An 18,701-nucleotide genomic window follows, 5' to 3' on the forward strand; every position below is an offset into this window, starting at 1 on the left:
GTAGCTGTATAAAAGAGGGAGTGGGGTGAGTGTCTGTATGGTCTGTTAGTGGGTTTGTGAGTGGCTTTATCAGTGATTCAGCTGTGTGAGTGGCTCTAAGGGTGAATGATTGGGTGTGTAAGTAGGTGTATGGGTGAGTGGCTGTCTGAATGGGTGTGTAGGTAAGTGAGTGGGTGTGTGATTAGTTGTAGTACAATCAGTGTCTGTATTAGTGACTGTATAGGTGAGTGAGAACTTGTATGGTTGTGTGAACTGGTATGTAAGGGGTTGTGTGGGTGTGTGAATGGCTCTGTTGAGAGGCTGTATGGGTGAGTGGTTGTGTGAGTGACTGGGTGAACGAGTGGCTGTATCAGTGACTGAGTGGCTGTGTGAATGGCTCCACGGATGTGTGAGTGGCTATATTGGTGGGTGAATGGTTTGCTGTATGGGTAAGTGGCTGTTTGAGTGGTTGTTTGGCTAAGAGAGCTGATGTGTTAGTGCCTGTTTTGGAGAGTGAGGGGTTGTAGGAGTACGTGAGTTGCTCCATGGATGAGTGAGTGGATGTGTGAGTACTTGTATGGGTCTGTGAATGGGTATGTGAGTGGGTGTGGGTGAGGTTGTATAGGGGTGTGCGAGTGTTTCTGCTGATGTCATCAGTGATGTCATTTAAGATGTCAGTGATGTCACTGACCATGTCATGAAGGAGTGGGTCTGTAAGTGGGTGCATGTTTGAGTGAGTCTGTGAGTAGGCGTGACTATTTGAGTTAGTTTGCAAGTGCCTCCATGAGAGCGTGAGTCAATCTGTGAGTGAGTGCTCGAGTGTCTGAGTGGGTCTGTGAGTGGCTGTGTGAGTGGACATATGAGTCTGTGTGCTGGTGTATGTGTCTGAGTGGGTGCATGAATGTCTGAGTGGGTGTGTGAGTGACTGTTTGGGTGTGTGAGTGACTGTATGGGTCTGTGAGTGGGTGCATGAGTGTCTGAGTAAATCTGTGAGTGGGTGTGTGAGTGTCTGTGTGGGTGTGCCAGTAGCTGTGTGAGTGACTCAGCCTCAAAGGAACCGCACCTGCCCATTTATCCAACAAGAGTCCAAAGTTTTGTACAAAATATCTACCCAAGTGGAGTTCTTTCTACTGATTAAGTACGAAGTGCTTCCTTCTTGGGTAAATGTCCAGTGTGTATTCTACAGTACAGCTTCGTAATGGAACACCAGGAAATGCCACCAGTGACCTTGTGTGTGTTTTGGCAATGTGATTGTTACTGGTGCATCTTTAGCCAGAAATATGTGATAACATGAATTCTCCTATAGAGAAGACGACGACACTACAAATATGTAAATCTCCACCAAACAAGGGTCCTTCCTTCCTTCCTCTTAACTATATGAAGTAATGCTTCTTTGCTTGGTAGAAATGTCCTCATATTTCTCGGAATCAAAAACTCCACACCAAAATCGGCGAGAAATTCTTGGGGGGGGAGATGGGGGCGCTTGTTAAGCTGTCCATCATCCTGGTAAAAGGCAGGAAGACCTTTGACTACTACCAAGGTGTGCAGGCCAAACGGAGAAGCACCCAAGTGATTTCCACATTTGAATACTCCTAGCAATTTAAAGGGAGAACCATGGACTCTGCTCTCACATCCACTAAGGATTGCAAATCGTTTTTCAATATGGAATTGCTGAGAAACGTCACTTGCTTTGCTTTTGCAAAGCCCAACAGTTAGGATCATATATCCTTTAAGTAAGTCGAGCTTCAACTGGGGCACCTGCTATGTTTAAAAGTGTAAGTGCTTACTATTTATTTTCTGTGAAATGAGCATCAGTGCCAGAACAGCCCTGGGGACACCATCCCCTGGGGCCTAGCCACATCTATATGGGGAGGGGAGCTGTGAGGCCCCTCTCCCCAGGCCTATTTCAGACCCGGGCCCAGCCTTAATTGAAGGGGGAAGGGGCCACGTGGCCCGTCTCCCCGGGCCGAATTCGGCCTCAGTGACCACATACCCGGGGCCTACCCAAAATGTAATGGTGAGGGGGCTTGGCCATGTGTCCATGGGTGCCCTGGTCCCACCCAGGTCCTGGGGAGGGTTGTATGATTAAACCACTAACTCATAAATCACGAGTGCCTAAACCACAAAGGCTAAACAACGACCCAATCTAAACCACCAAGTAAAGAACCACGACTTACTGAACCAAGAACTCCCCATAAAAACTAACAAAACCCCACCCTCCCCCTAAAAACTAAATCAATCCCCTCCCACTCTCCTAAAACTAACATGAACCCCCACCCCCTTAAAAACTTACTCTATCCCCTCCCACCCCCCTATAATATAACACCAAGATCCTAAAAACTAACCCCAACCCACCCACAACCTAAAAACTAACTTGACCCCCTCCCACCCCCTAAAAACTAACATGAACCCTCCAAGCCCCTAAAAACTAAGCCAAACCCCCACCCCTTAAAGTTAACCTGAACCCCCAGCCCCTTAAAACTATCCCGAACCCCCCACCCCTTACAACTTACCCAAACCCCTCTTACCTGTTCCAGTCCAACGCTCCTCTGAACTTCGCCCTGAACGAACACTAGAACGTCTTAGCCTGAATCATGCACATGTGTGGTTCAGACTAAGTTGTTGTTCGTGCAAGTCGTTTTTCGGTTAGCGTGACTTCTGAACTCATTGTTCCAGAGTCATTCTTGAGGATGTTTCCCCCTGGGTAGTGTCTGCGCAGCCCCCGTTAAATATAAAAAATAGCCCAGGGGAGGTGCTGGTCCCTGGGACAATAGCCCTTGGAAGGGGTCCACGTGCACCCCACTCATTTTTTTTTATTATAAACACATACCTTCAGGACCTGGCCCACCCAGGGGCTTCATTACAAAGAAGCCAGGAAAATGTGCATTTTTACCAAATTCACTGCAATATTTGCAAATATTCATAAATGTTGCCATGAATTTATTTTTATTGTTTTTTTGCCTTGCCAGGGTCTCTCTCGGACGCCCGGACCAAGGCTATGGGATTAGGGTATTCGTACCCTACCCCCTTTTCTTTTTTTGCAGTTTTATTTTGAGACTTGGCTGAAGCCGAGTCCCAAGATAGCTGCCAACACTTCCTGGTTGAAGTGTTGGCAGCCAATCAGAGCTCTGCAGGCCTCTGCAAGATCTCATTATTATTCGCGAAGGCTTCGCAATCGTAGATATACAAATTTGAATTTCCTTTAATTTCTTACAAACTACTGAACAGATTACACCAGATAACTCAATGCGTAATACTACTTCACGTGCTCGCCCTAAATGGATTGAACTTGAAAAGGATTTAGCTAAACCTTTTTTCCCTAAAGTCCATCCTAACTATATCCAATACAAAACCTTTTCTTACACAATCTCCAATTACTAGGGATACCAAACAAGCTCTCTTTGCATTCAATGTTGTAAACAATAATATTAACACATTCCAAGCAGACTAAAAAGATATTGGCAAAAAAGGTTGGCTGCTGGAATCTTTTAGCTTTCCGATATAACACAGAATAATACCTTTGTATCATTTGTTGATTTACAATGAAAGTTTGCTTCACCTTCCACAGATTTCCCAAAATATGAACCTTTATGTTACACCATTCTTAATTATGTAATATTATCCCAGCTGCTAACATACCTGACATTAAATTAACCTGAAATATTTATCATTATGGTCATGACATCAAAAGTATATAAAAACGTATTATCTAGCAAATAGTCCCACGTAAATAATATCTGAACAATTTGGAATGCTGAACTATCTACTAACCTTTCGTCTAAAAATTGGCAACATTTTCTTTTATATATCTGGTTGGTTACCCATTTCCTTATATCAATCAAATCTATTTGTTTTATATAATTGCCAATGTACTCCTATTAGACTATTTAAAACAAAATTGATAGTTCTATATAACATTGTCATGCTAATGATGGTTCTCTGAAACATATGTTGTATGAATGCCTGTTATATTTACATTTTGGTATTAAGTATTGGATACTATTCGGTTGGAACTAGAATCTATTGGGGACTTCTTCCCAGGAGGCCATGCTTTTGTTCATACTGAAGACCAGCGTTTCACGGCAGCCACATTTCGTATTAACCAGTTTACAGAGTGCTCTTAGAGGCACAGTATCAACATATCCTCTAGAACTGGTATAGTTTAGTCCACTTACATTAGTAATACCAGACACTGGCAGAGAACACATTACTTCCAGACTGTACAAAGCCTGCCTCGCGTTGATACCACAGCGAGATGCCAAGGTCAGAGATGCCTAAAGCTGCCGATATAGGACAACCACTCACAGACGATACCTGGAAAGGGTGTTGCAAATAAATCAAACTAGTTTCATGCAACCACAGACACAAATTATTACAATTTAAAATGCTCAGGAGGTCCTATGTCACACCGCAGCAGATGGTCAGGCTAAAGAGTACCACCTTCACACACTGTCCCAAATGTAATTTACAGGCAGCATCTTTCCTCCACATGACCTGGTCCTGTGACATAATAAGCGCCTACTGGCAGGAAATTTACGGTTTGGTACACCAGATGGTAGCGATACATGTGTCAGCAACTCCCTTGATTGCATTGATGGACTACGTAGAATTGTTGCCCAAAAGTACATGCAGATTCATAGCAATCGCCATGCTACTGGCACCAGGCAGAAACCCACTGTCAAAAGCTGGCTTAAGAGCATGATATATTGCGACACCACGAGCGAACTCTATGCAGAATTACAGCCATCCACATGGCGACCCAAGGATGTATGGCAACCCTTTAGGTAATATCTGCGACTGCAAGTCACATCAGACACACTAGCTAGAACGCGAAGACTACGGGGTGACGTTGCAGAATTTGGAGATGGTGTGGGAGTATTTAGTGACACACGCAGGTGTTGGACGGGCAAAGAGATGAAGGCACACAGAAGTAGGGAAATCAAGAAAAAGGACTCGAAATTTTCACTACTTATACCAGATAAAGGAATGCATTTATTCATGTATAAATGTTCCATCCTGCTTGTTTCCTTGTTTATTTTCTGACCCTGTGAGAAGTATACCTGCAAATTATGCATCACAAACTTACGTATGTTGTTCAATAAAATGATAAATACATTTGTTTTAAAAGTAAAAAAAATAGTATTGGATACTATTTGCAAACTCTTTTACTGTAACTGATAAACTTTTATACGCTACTACAAAATGTAAACCCCATGCTCTAGCTCCTGGACTATCTTTATCCAACCGAGCACTTTTTAATTTCTTCAGCAGTAAAGTCTATTATGTCTAATTGAAAAGATGCTAAACTGTTTTCAACGCATACATGGTGGCAGTGCTTAATTTGTAAAAAAAAGAAGTGCAGGTGCTGACAATTTAACCATGGAGGCCACCGCTCAAGTCTCCGTCCGGTGAGCCCCACTTTCAACACTCTCACTGCCTCAGTCTCTATCTTCTAACCTTGATCTGTTGTCTGTCCCCTAAATCTTTGCTCTAAGAGTCTATCATCTCACCTCTCTAATTGTTTTCTATCACCTTTGTCACACCCTGGAGTTCTGACTTGCCCTCTATTCATTTTAGCCCTGCTCTTTTTTCTCTTCACTTTTATCCAATTCTCTGCTCTCTCTCCCCTCAATCTTGGCTCTTTACTATCACTCTCTAGCAGTGATTAGCTGTGTCTCCATTTTATGATTTGTCTGTTTTTTTTCCTCTGTCCTCTCCTCCACATTCTTTCATTCTATGTTCTCTCTTCTTAATGCTTTCTTCTTCACATCATGGCTGCTTTTTCTTTGTATCTGATTTGCTCTCCTTTTCTTCTACTTTGCTCCATTTTATCTTTCTCCTCTCTTGTTGTTTATTCTCCTCTTTACTCTTGCTGTCTCTCATCTCTAACACTGCTGTTGCCTGTGACCCCCTGTCATCAGCCTGTACATGTCACTGCTATTTTGAACTCTGTGTTTTACTGTTGTCATTCCTAAAGAAGCAGAAGATGATGTGTTTTACTTTCTTACCTACACCGAGTGCAAAAACAAAATGTACACCAAATGAAAATGTTTTTTTGCATATGTTTATCAGTGTGGTATGACTGGGTTTATTGCGGAACAGGCGGCTGCTTGAGCACAGCAGGTCATGTCACTGCTAGTGCTGTCTGTAATTTGTAGGTCCAGGGATGACGACGGCATAGGCATCCACTGCTCAGCTTTCTGTGATCCTGCCTGCTACAGCACAGGCATTGTCCCCAGCAGTAATGCTGCCAATGCCGGTAAGTATGGCTGTGCTGCCTACTAGACTCACTCACGCTAAGCAATTACCATGCTGGGGTGCAGCGCACCGATTCTAGTGGTGATGCCATGGCGCACAAAAGTTGTGTTGGGCCACAGCCGCTTCAAGCACATTGAGGATAGCAGTAATGCAGGGCTGCCGAATATGATACTTTGGCTACGCAACAAGTGGAAAGTCCACACTTACTTTCATTTATTCTCCCTCAAGAGCCCTCGCACCCAAGTTCCAAATGCGCTCTTGCAGCTTCCTTGCCTCACCTCCGTCATGAGCCAGTCCCCGGCTACAATTATCCAATGGGAGGTTTAGGCTCAGGTAGTGGCAGGGTGCAGCAGACATGGGGAATAGAATGCAAGCCATAGTTTTTCGCTGACTTCTTGGATTTGTGATCAGGGTGATGACATCATCACTAACGTGGTGATACACAGTCATGCCTGCCTGAAAAAGGCATATGCCGGCCAGCCTATCAACATTTAACAGCCATTCACCATGCAATGTATGTTATTCCTTTTATTTTGAATTGAACAATTAATATTGAGACCACCACTTGCAGGTTCAGAAATTGTAGCCCCGGCCCTGTGAAAGAGGTGCAGGTGCTGAGCACCTGAAAGCACCTGCTCAAATTAAGCACTGCATGGTGGGCATGAATTATATTCACAAAATAAAGTGACAGAACGTCCTCCTTGTATCCTACCCATACATTGTATAAAAAAAAGAATTGTTTTGAAAGACACTGGATTACTATGTTTCTCACACTTCGAGTTTTCATAAAGTAGTAATATGATGTTCAGTTTCAATATCACTCTGTATTGATTCCATTGTAATTTGATAAGTAGATTCTTGTTTTTGTTTTAATTCTCACTACTGTTATATAATACGTATCTGATTTATCATTAATGTATGTCTTTATTGTTCTTTATATGCCAATATTACTTCTATTTGGTACTCACTTTTGTATATTTACTGTATTGCATGTATTCACAAATTCTAATAAACTATTTTGAACTTTAAACAACCTATCTCTGCCACTAGCTCACTCTACTAGGAGTACTATTCCATGTGCAGCACATTTTAAGTAGATGTGATTGCAGCTGCCGGAGCTCTCAAGAAGTGAGACATCTCTCCTATGCAAGGTAGGATTACCCAGTCCTACCCAACGGTATGCAACGTTTACCACGCAATTTTTACAACGCACTACCATTACAACGAAACTTTTACAACGCAAAAACTTTTACCACGCATACCATTACAACGCAAGATTTTACAACGCATATACCTTTACAACGCATACCATTACAACGTAAGTATTGGTAAGTATATAATTATTTTTAAAATGTTATATGTTTGGGTTTTTGGGTAAAGGGGTATTTTTAGGGTTCAGGGTCAGTTTTCAGTTTTTGGGTAAAGGGGTATTTTTAGGGTTCAGGGTCAGTTTTCAGTTTTTGGGTAAAGGGGTATTTTTAGGGTTCAGGGGCAGTTTTCAGTTTTTGGGTAAAGGGGTATTTTTAGGGTTCGGGGCTGGGTTTGGGTTTTGGGGTACAGGGGTATTTTTAGGTTTCAGGGCTGGGTTTGGGTTTTGGGGTACAGGGGTATTTTTAGGTTTCAGGGCTGGGTTTGGGTTTTGGGGTACAGGGGTATTTTTAGGTTTCAGGGTTTGGGTTTGGGTTTTGGGGTACAGGGGTATTTTTAGATTTCAGGGCTGGGTTTGGGTTTTGGGGTACAGGGGTATTTTTAGATTTCAGGGCTGGGTTTGGGTTTTGGGGTACAGGGGTATTTTTAACATATTTACAAATTAATAAATAAAAATTAATATAATTAATTTAAAATTTTAATATTAAACTAATAATTTATTAACTTAAAAAAAATATTAATAATTACATTATTTTAACATATTATATACTTACCTATACTTACGTTGTAATGGTATGCGTTGTAAAAGTACTTGCATTGTAGTGTATTGCGTTGTAAAGGTATTCGTGGTAAAGGGTCCTGCGTTGTAAAAATTGCGTGGTAATGGTATGCGTGGTAAAAGTATGCGTGATAACGTCATACATCCCCTACCCAACACAACGTGTCTGTGCTGGGCACCTGCACTCATGTTAGGAGATTGGGGTTCATTTCTAGCCAACAGGCCAAGACACAGAGCAAGGAGATAAAGCCAGGGAGGAAATAAGAAGGAGAAAGAGAGAGTAAAATAGTGATGAAGGAAGAAAACAGGATGAAAAAAGAACCTGCAAGAATAAGATAAAGCCAAAGTACGATAAAGTCAAAGCGTTTGTAGGGTAGTGAAAGAAAAAGGTAATGTTATCTGTTGCATTCAGCAACGGGACCCTAATAAAACATTTCGGGCTCTGCATTTATGTTTTTACAAGCTACATTCTGCCTACCAAAATGTTGTTACCTCCACATTTAGCAGCAGGCATCTCTCATGTTCTAATTATTGGCATAACTATATAAAAGCCACCTTCATTCATCAGCGCAACTGAAGGACAGCTCAGTCTAGAATCAATACCACCAGAATACTCGAACAAAGAATGGACCATACATTTCACAGTAAAAGGTAGAAGCTGCACATCAAGATAAGAGCAAGAAACCCAGTGTCCAGGAATGAGAATGAAATTGTGGTAAAGTTAACTCACAAGAAATAAGCACTTGCCTTTCCAGTCCCAACTAGCTCTTTCAAGAAAATATTGACCTTCACAACGAAATACTGCTAGTTTGAATAACACACTAGCGTGGAGATGTAGAAACAACAGGATAGATATTAGACTACACTCACTAATAAGGACTTTGAACACCCCAACGTTGTTATACTGTCAACACGGTGAACTGAAGGCCCACCTATTTACAGTAACACTGACCTCTGGGCTTATCTATTTAATTTAACCTCATCTTGCAGGAGCCAGCCCTATGCAAGCATACATGATCTTTCATCTCATAAATAGCATAACTCTGTTATATCATCCTGCCAGAGCTAAGATCATATTAAGAGCAACGCTACCCCGTGTTTTTGTATTATGGTGAAGTACATTGAAAACTCTCCAGTATCATTGCAGAAGACCGGGGTGAGAATGGCAAAGAACAAGACCACCCATACCTAGAGCTATAAAAAAATTAAATTTTATTTCTTTCACGGAAAACAGTTCTATATTTAGTGACAGGAAACTGGTAACGCACATATTAAATGTTTCAAAATCTTTTTTTTGTGTGGTTAGGCTGATTTATATACTTCGGCACAAAACGGAAACATTTGGGTCATGGAGTAGCAGGCAGTATAATACGACACAGACCTTATTTTATAGGGAAAATGCACAGCTGCATCATGGAAGAAAGAAGAAACAAGCAGACAATTTTAAGAAGTTGGCAATTAAGTAAGCATCGATCTTTGGTACTCAAACGTGAAACGATCGGTTCAGGTAGACAAGCGTGCATGTAAACATACATTGGTCTATGCACTTTCACAAACATACAGCAACAAGTGTAAGCTAACCAGAGGCTTAGCCATTATTGGCGATTATAGGCAGATAATTCTTGTGTTTGATTTCATATGCTATAAAGTTTCCCCATGTATAATAAGAATCTAGCCCACCATGCACTAAACACATGCGCCAAGAAGCAAAGGCAAATAATTAACCTTTGATGTAAAACAGTCGAAATAAAGGGATTACCATCAAGTGGGTGAGTTTCAGAATATGAAAGCAGAAAACCTGGGATCTTCCCAGCTTCCCCACTTAACCAAATTGTGTGTTCCTAGGCAAATATCTCTCATGCTTGATTTAAAAGACTACAATGTTGCTCTATGTATAATTAGAATATAGCTCATATATTTGGTGCTCATGACATTTGACTTTCATGTGGCATCTGCCTACCTCCAACGCTCTAACCGCATGCGCCAAAAATAAAATACATAGCATGATGTAAAACAAGAGAAATGAAGTGATGCTCCTCTAATGGCTGAATTGCACAATGTGAAAGCAGAAGACCTTCGATGAATTCCAGCTTCATCACTTGACCAAATAGTGTGATTCAAGGCACATCTTTCTCTTGGGTTTGATTTTAATAGACAATAATAATGCCCCATGTACAAAAAGAATCCAAGTCACATATAGAGTGCTCCTGACAGCTGACTTGCCTTTTAGTTAATTAATAGCATTGTTGCCAGGGTGGTGGGGATGATGGACCTGGCCCTTTTGGCATTATCACCCCACACTTGTGTTTGCATTGTTGGCATTAAGACTGTTCACTTTACTCATGCTAACCAGTGCTACAAATGCATGTGCTTCCTCCCTAATACATGGAAACATTGACATTGTACCAGATTGGTACATTTAATTTACTAGTGAGTCCCTATCATATAGTACCACATTTACACAGAGCATTCAAATTAAATACTACTAGAGGGTCGGTGCACTTGCTGTGCCACCGCCTAAGCTATCCTTTAAAACATGTCTCAGGAGGGGGCGTGGCCAAGATGGCGGAGTGAGAGGTCGCTAATCCCCGATGCTCCTCCACTTCTGCCCTTTTCGGACTGTTACATCGCACTTCTCCCCCGCCATAGAGCAGCGCCGGGGTTAAGGTAAGAGAGTGAAGAGGATCGTCCTGGTGGCTGGGAAGGCAGGAGCTGCCGACTCCAGGGCGATGCTGCCGAGAGAGGACTGAGGCCGACGGCGGCAACAGGCACCAGAGCAGCGACCGGAGCTGCGTGTGCCCGAGGCAAGAACCAAGGAGACCTCGTGGCTGCGGCGCCCAGGGGAGGCAGAGAAGAGGTGATGGCCCCACGGCTCCCGAAAGTGGCCCTCGCGGCCCTGCTGCTGCCCCCAGGTGAGCCGCGACCAGCTACAAGCGCCGGGGGCGGCCCTGCGGCAGGGACGCGCCCGGCGGGAAAAACGCCAAAATTGAGGCCGGGGACGCGGCCTACAGTGAGACTGCACAGAACTGCCCGCGCCGCCCTGCACTGCGAGCTGGCCCCGTCGGACATTGGCAGGGGGCAACAGAAGTGGCCAAAGAGTGGCGGGGTGACCCCTCGGGCCGCGTGCATCTTTGGCAGCCCGAGGTGAGCGCAGCAATCGAGGCCGGGGACGAGGCCCAGGATCCGGGGCTCCCGGGCCTACCTGCACCGCCCAGCTCTGAGAGCGGGCCCCACCGGACACCTACTGGGGGCCGCGCCGGCAACTGCGGAGGGGTAGGGTGACCCGCTCGTGGCTGCCGGCAGTCCTGGCGGCCCGGGGGGTGGCACTGCCATCGAGGCCGGAGACGCGGCCTACAACCGAGAGGGCCCGGGCACACCTGCGCTGTACTGTGTATAGCAGGGCACCATCGGACATCTACAGGAGGCCACCACAAGAACCAAGGGAGGGCAGAAAAACACCCCCACGGCCATTGGCGCGCTGAACGGCTGGAGGGTGAGTACCGACAACGAGGCCGGGACGCGGCCTACGATTGGGAGTGCCCTGGCCTGCACACGCTCCCCTGACCCACGACCTAATCCAACCAAAGATCGGGAGGGGGCCACAGAAGCAGCAGAGGAGTGGCGGAGTGACCCCCTTGCAGCAGCTTGCACTCTCAGCAGGTCGGGGGAGCAGCGGGCCCAAGCAGACAGAGTCGAGGGACTGGTGGCCGGTGATGGTTCCGGGGTCCCCAGCAGCCGCGTGGAGCATGACCGGCAGACCCCCGCAGTAGCGACCGGAAGCCCCCGCGGCCCAGAACGCAGAGCAGCAAGATGAGGTGAGGAGAGGCCCGGGGACCCTTGAGGGAGTTGCGGCCCGCACCTGCGATACAGGCCATCATCAAACGGGATGCGCAACACCCGAGATCCCCGGAGCAGGGGTGATAACCACAGCGATCTTGACAGGAGGGGTGCCAGGAGTAGCCAAGAGGAGAGGCCCACATCAGACCCCACCCACGTGTGGCAGCAAACACCCAGACACCAGGGACTCGGCGGGGGACCCGTTCGGTGAGGAGTGAGCAGAGGCGCAGTACACCCCAACGGGAGACTCATCCTGGCGGGCCACAGAAAGAAAGGGGATCGCACCCTCCCAGAAATGTTCAGTAAGGGATAAGTGAAGGGAGACAAAGGTCAGTCGTCCCCAGGGGCATCCAGACAGCAAAACTACTCAAATGAAGGCGAGGTACCCATCACCAAATCCTTCCTAGAGACTTTATTTAACTCCCTCCGAGATGACTTTCACACCCTGAAGCAGGAGGTCGCAGGAGAGGTCCGAGAGATCAGGAGGGAGGTGGATGGGTTCGGAGAACAGGGTGGCCACCATCAAAGACGCAGACCGCGCAAGAGATGAGGAAGTGGAGCAGCTGCAGCAGGACATACTCCGCTTGAAGGAACAACAAGTGAACCTGCAGGCCCACGCAGAGGATTTGGAAAACAGGTCCCGGCGGAATAATATACGGGTCTGGGGGGTTCCAACTGAAGAGGAAGGAGCTGACGTCACTGGGTACCTGCAAGCCTCTTCCGAGACATACTGGGGGAACCAGCGGACTTTGAGATCAGGATTAACAGGGCGCACAGGGTTGGGTTGGCGAGGCGTGCACCCGCCCCGTTGGCAGACATTCTAGCCTTTTTACCGGACTTTCCTCTTGATGAAGCAAGATTTTGCATATTACGCGACTTGCTTGAATTCATGAACCTCGAATAACATATAATAATGTAACTCAACCTGTACGTTTTACTAATTTCCCTTTTATTTTACACTTGGGGTGTCCTAGCGACGCTTGCCTATGTGTTTTACTAACTCTATAATCTTTGTTCCTAAAAAATGGCCGCTGCTTGGAGTGTTTTCTCCTGCGCATGCGTCAGTCACACTCACGTGACGTGACGTAGTTGCAGTTCTGGTGGGAATCTTTGCGCCTGCGTATTTGCTTCTAAGACGGCTGTCTGTGTCCTAACGTGGTGAAGCTTGCGCAGATGCTTTCGTGTTATTTTCTGTTTGCACTAATCATACACGCAATAGTATATTATAAAGTAAGGGGTATAGAGTAGCTAATCACGGTATACAGTGAATCATTTATTTCTATGTTTTAATTTGTTTTTCGCTTACTTTTCATGTACCGCGATATTGAGGGTTGATGGGATGCACGGGACTCCATCTTGAAATACACTAATGCGCATGCCCGTCTTCTGCCGGTGGCATTGACAGAGTGCCAACTGAAGGTCCCTGCCTAGACGTGCCTGGGAAGATGCACCTTCACCCAGCCGGAGAAGCTGAAATGTATTACATTAGCAACATATGTAATTCTTTCATTGTATTCTGTAAATTCTCTCATAGGAACCCTAAACTTGCTAGGCGGTCCCAGAAAACGCAAATAGGGGCTTGTAGACGTAAATTGTGATTGGTGTGTAGACCTAGCCTACTTGGGGACCAATCGAAATTGGGGATTCTGACACTTGCAACATTTGGGGGGTGGTACACTGACCCGAAAAGAGTATAACTAGCCTAGGTTTAGCTAGAGAAATTGTCCGACTTGTCTGAATAGCTGACCTGTCACTGACCCAACGCACTCAATAGGTGACTGATACAGAGGTGCTGCGGAGCACTCTGTCCGAAATATACCATAGACTCTGGAGGTTTTACTGAACCTTAAGTGCTGGCAGAGCACTTTGCTGTGAAATTCGCTAACCCAATCGGGGTTCTGACTGATAGCTGCAGAGAGGGTGGAGCGCAGGTGTTGCTTCCAAACTGCGGGTGCTGGTCGTTCCTTGGTGGTCCTGTCCTGATCCTAATCTGGTTTTCCTGTCCTGTCCTGGGGTGTCCATTCTGCACCTGCTGTCCCATTGATGACTGTCCTTCCTTGGGGTATTTCCTGTCCTTGACTGATCCGTGGCCAGGGTTGGTCTTCACACCATTCTAGATAAATATATAGTGCTGAGAACTCTATACTGCACCTTTCTATTTTCCTGTCTTTGCTTTAATAAAGACATACCTTTGTGCATAATTGATTTTCCATGCTTTTCGCAAAGCTACTGAATGAAAGCACATATGTTATTGCTATTATTCTAGCATGTTCCTATGTTACCCTTCCTTTATGCACCTTTCTCCATACTGTTCATGACATATAGATGTGGTTTATAATTTTCTCTTTTGTTCCAAGCTGATTGAAGTAAAGTTGCTAGAACTTAGCGTGTTCCATTCCCCCCCCCTACCTATAGATGCATAGGATTTTCCAAACTTTATTCAACCTTTGTAGTATTTCCCAGTAGTACATTTCTAGTACATGCATACATTTGCCCTTTATAGTTATCCACTCTCGAATTCCATTCCTGAAATCTGCTTAGCATATTTCTCATGTTCTTACCCTCTAATGACTCATAAATGGTTGCCCTGATATTTTTTCTATATGGTTATGTGATCTTCGTTATCTTGATCATTGATTGTCTCTTGGTCATGAACTGTTTGCTTTCAGAATCTGAAATCTAGATAGTCTGTGGTTATTTGATGAATACAGAAGAAATGAAAGTCGGTATTGTACTTTGCCTGCCTTTCTTTTACAGCTAGCTCCCTGATCCATTGTGGTCATAGGCACCCGTAACGGTGGATTGGTAAGTCGGGTACACTAGAAATAAATAGGAAGGAATCAGGGTTACTGGTAGTAGAGTTGTAAGGTCACCTGATTAATGTATATGGTGAATTGAAGTTTATGGGCCCGAAACGTATATGGTAAAATTGTTGGTCGGGTGACCTGCGATCTCTATCACTCTTAAGGAACGCATTCTCAGGGAAGCACGGCGGAAACAACTCCTGCGGTTCCAGGGCCATTCTGTGGCCCTATTTCAGGACTTGTCTGCGATTACGCTACAAAAACGCAAGGCCTTTAAGGTCGCGACGGACTTCCTGAGAGGCAAAGAAATTCCGTACTCCTGGGGGCACCCTTTCCGACTGATATTTAAATGGAACGGTGCCCTGCACCGGCTTCTCTCCCTCCAAGAGACAAGCACGCTGTTGGACATCACCCAAGCGGAGGAGAGTGCATTTCCGAAACCATCGGGCCGGCCCTCCAGGGATGGTTGGCAGCAAATCGCTTGACGCCGCTCGCCAGCGGTGAGCATGAAGCCGGACGCTCATACCATCAAGAGATGGACAACGCCATATAAGAGGTGGCCAAAGACACCACATCCTCAGATTGAGTGGTTTCCGGGGGGAGTACGTACTAGCATTTGCTAGTAAGCACGGTCCGGGGGCATTTGGACACAGGGAGCGACATGGTTGCACGTCCACACAGGTAACTAACCACAGCCCTGCGCCATCCGAGTGCAGGACTGGGACTATGTTCAGGTTCTGGGGTATGACTCGTGTTCGGGAGTTCTGTGTTGGGGTTAGGGAAGGGGGGGGTCGAAGGCCGGGGGTTGGTCGGGTTGGGGAAAGGGGGAGGGGGGCCTGGGGGTAGCTCAGGGTTTTGGGGGCGGTTTTTGGGGGGAGGCACCATGTCCACCTTTTTCTTTTTGTTCAGTTTCCCACACGCTACACAAGGCAGCTGCATCACTGATTGTAAGACGATGACCCACTCCAAACTTACGATTCTCTCCCTTAATGTACGGGGTCTGAACAACCCCATTAAATGCTGAGCGCTCCTATCCCTGCTGGAGCACTCCACAGCAGACCTCTGCCTCCTACAGGAGACTCACCTGCTACCCAAGGACCAACATTGCCTTAAGTCCCGTGCCTTCCCCACACAACTATTCTCGTCCTCCTCCAAGAAAATAGCAGGGGTGGCAATACTGGTGTCTAGATCATTCCCGGGCAAGGTACTTAACCAAGAGGCAGAGATAAAGGGGCGACTGCTGGCATACCGGTTCCTCATAGCGGGCCAGACACTGGTGGTAGGCTCTATTTACGCACCTAACGAGGGAAAGAGGGCTTTCTACAGAAAGCCTTAGAAGCAGCCACAGCCAACACGGAGCGACACTTACTGCTGGGGGGCGACCTCAATCTAGTTTTCCATAACACGACGGACCATTCCTGTCAGAGATCGGGCCAGGTGGGGGCCCTTTCCAAGTCCGGACATGCACACCTCAGGGATCTGGGCCTTATAGATCTATGGAGACACTTACACCCATGCAGTACTTCATACACCTACTGGGCCCCTTCATCCCAGCCACCGTCAAAGCTAACTATGCCAGACTCCGCACACAACTCCGTGGAGAACTCCGGAGATGGAAACGTCACTCCCTCTCCTGGCTGGGGAGGATAGCAGCCACCAAAATGACGCTCCTACCACAGATACTATATATCTCAGACACTTCCCCTGCGTCCTCCAGCGGGCTGGATCCAGCAGACACAGTCCGAACTGGCGCATTTCATATGGCAGGGCCGCCGCCAACGTTTCAAACAGGCTATTGCGGTGCTTCCACCTGAACACGGGGGAGTGGGGGTAGCAGACATACAACTCAACTTTCATGCGGTACAGCTCCGTAGCCTAGTGGAATGGCACCAGTTGGAGTCCGGCAAAAATTGGCTTTTCCAAGACCAGGCAGTGGCGGGAATGCCCCTACAAGGGATCCCTTTCCTCCCGAAGCATCACCGGACCCTTAATTTATATGCATCCCACATCACCGGCACGGTCATGGAAGCGTGGGACCGGGTCGCCACCAATCACGAGTTGACGTCCTTTCCCTCCCCTTTGACACCACTATTTGCTAACCCCGACTTTACCCCCGGCCCCGACCCCAAAGCCTTCACAGCGTGGCGGCACTCCCCTTGCAGGTCGCTAGGGCACCTTTTTAATTTGGACGGTATCCTTTCATTCCAGCAAATGAGAGAGGACTATGGCATTCCGGAGAGTGATAGGCTGCCTTATATGCAGATTTGCCACTGGGCGCTTCACCCGCAGGTGAAGCTGTTGCGCAACGTCATCTCACTCCGTATGAGAAGTGGCTAGTCACGCGCAAATCCGACAAAAAACTAATCTATGACCTGTACCAACACCTCCTGGTCACCAACCACTATATATACACAACGCTGGCAGGTGCCGATGGGAGCGGGAGCGGGAGCGGGAGCTGGGGAGGGCCCTTACACCCAAAGAATGGCGAGGCATTTATCATAGAGCCAGACGCTCCGCATATCATGCAGGCCTTACTGAAACCCTAACAAAAGTGGCAACTTATTGGTACCATACACCTGAGCGCCTTCATCGCTTTGACCCCCGCATTAGCGACCGCTGTTGGAGAGGATGTGGGGAACTAGGTACGTTAGAACATTTGCTTTGGAGTTGTGATCGCCTACAAGAGTACTAGAACACTATCCTGGATGACATAGATTCACACCTAGATACCCAACTTCCACGATTCCCAGCATATATCCTTCTAGGGCTGCCCAACGCCTTGATGTACCCCTTGAAATCACGGAGAGGCCGCCTCATCGCTATTGCACTAGGGGCGGCTACACAAAACATCTTAGCACACTGGAGGACCACTCAGGCTGGCTGCATAGGCTGTGGATGGTGCTCGGCATGGAGAAACTGTCGCTTGTGCTGGCGGGTAGGGGGGAGGAATTCCCGGAGCTATGGCGGCCCTTCCTGACACTACTCACAGGGGAATTCCGAGAACTGAGCTGCCCACGATATCTGCACATTCTGCGCCTGGCCGGCACCCCAATCCCAGAACTCAGGGAACGTACACGCCCACGAAGGGCCACGACTTGTTGATCCTTATCCTTTCTCCCCCCTTTTTTTTTACCGGCGGGGGTACTTCTTTTGATTTGTGGACAGAGGGGGCGGGTGGGGGGAGGGCATGTTGTTTTGGGTTTTGGTACTTCACAGGACGTACACAGCTGACCAGCTCCAAGAATGTATTGAGTAGGATTGTCTTTATTGTTGTGGAGTCTGTATTGCAATGCCGGAAAGAAGATTGAGGTCTTGTTGTATTATGTTCTCTGATATTTCAATAAACAGATTTAAACCATAAAACATGTCTCAGGCCTGCCACTGATGCCTGTAGTGTAGCTTTAACCTGACATTTTGACCTGGCAAAATAAACCTATTTCCAGGCCTAAACCTTCCTTTTTAATACTTAAAAGTCACCCCTATGGTAAGCCCTACCAGCATAAAGAGCAGGGTGGTTGGAATTTAAAGGTTGGATACATTTACTTTAGTTTTACATGTCCTGGCACAGAAAAATGTCAAGTTATTTTTCACTGATGGTTACCTTCTTTCAAATAATAAGTGCTAACTTCAGATGAGAGCAGATAGAGAAATTATGTTTACACTCAAATTAATTGTAATTTAAAATCCTCTTAATGGTAAAGTTGGATTTTAAAAGATAATTTTGAAAAGGGCACCTTTAGAAAGTTAGCATGCTCCTGCCCAGGAACTCGGAGGCTTTTCTAGGAGTTTCCAGCTGCCTGCGCCGGTTAATGGTTCCCCATCAACAATGTGTATTGGTCCCAGGCAGTGAACAATGAGACCTAGGTGTAGCTGGGAGTGAGTCTTCCTGGTAGGAT

This window comes from Lissotriton helveticus, chromosome 1_1, assembly GCF_964261635.1.
Source record: "Lissotriton helveticus chromosome 1_1, aLisHel1.1, whole genome shotgun sequence".
In the NCBI taxonomy this organism is placed as follows: Eukaryota; Metazoa; Chordata; class Amphibia; order Caudata; family Salamandridae; genus Lissotriton; species Lissotriton helveticus.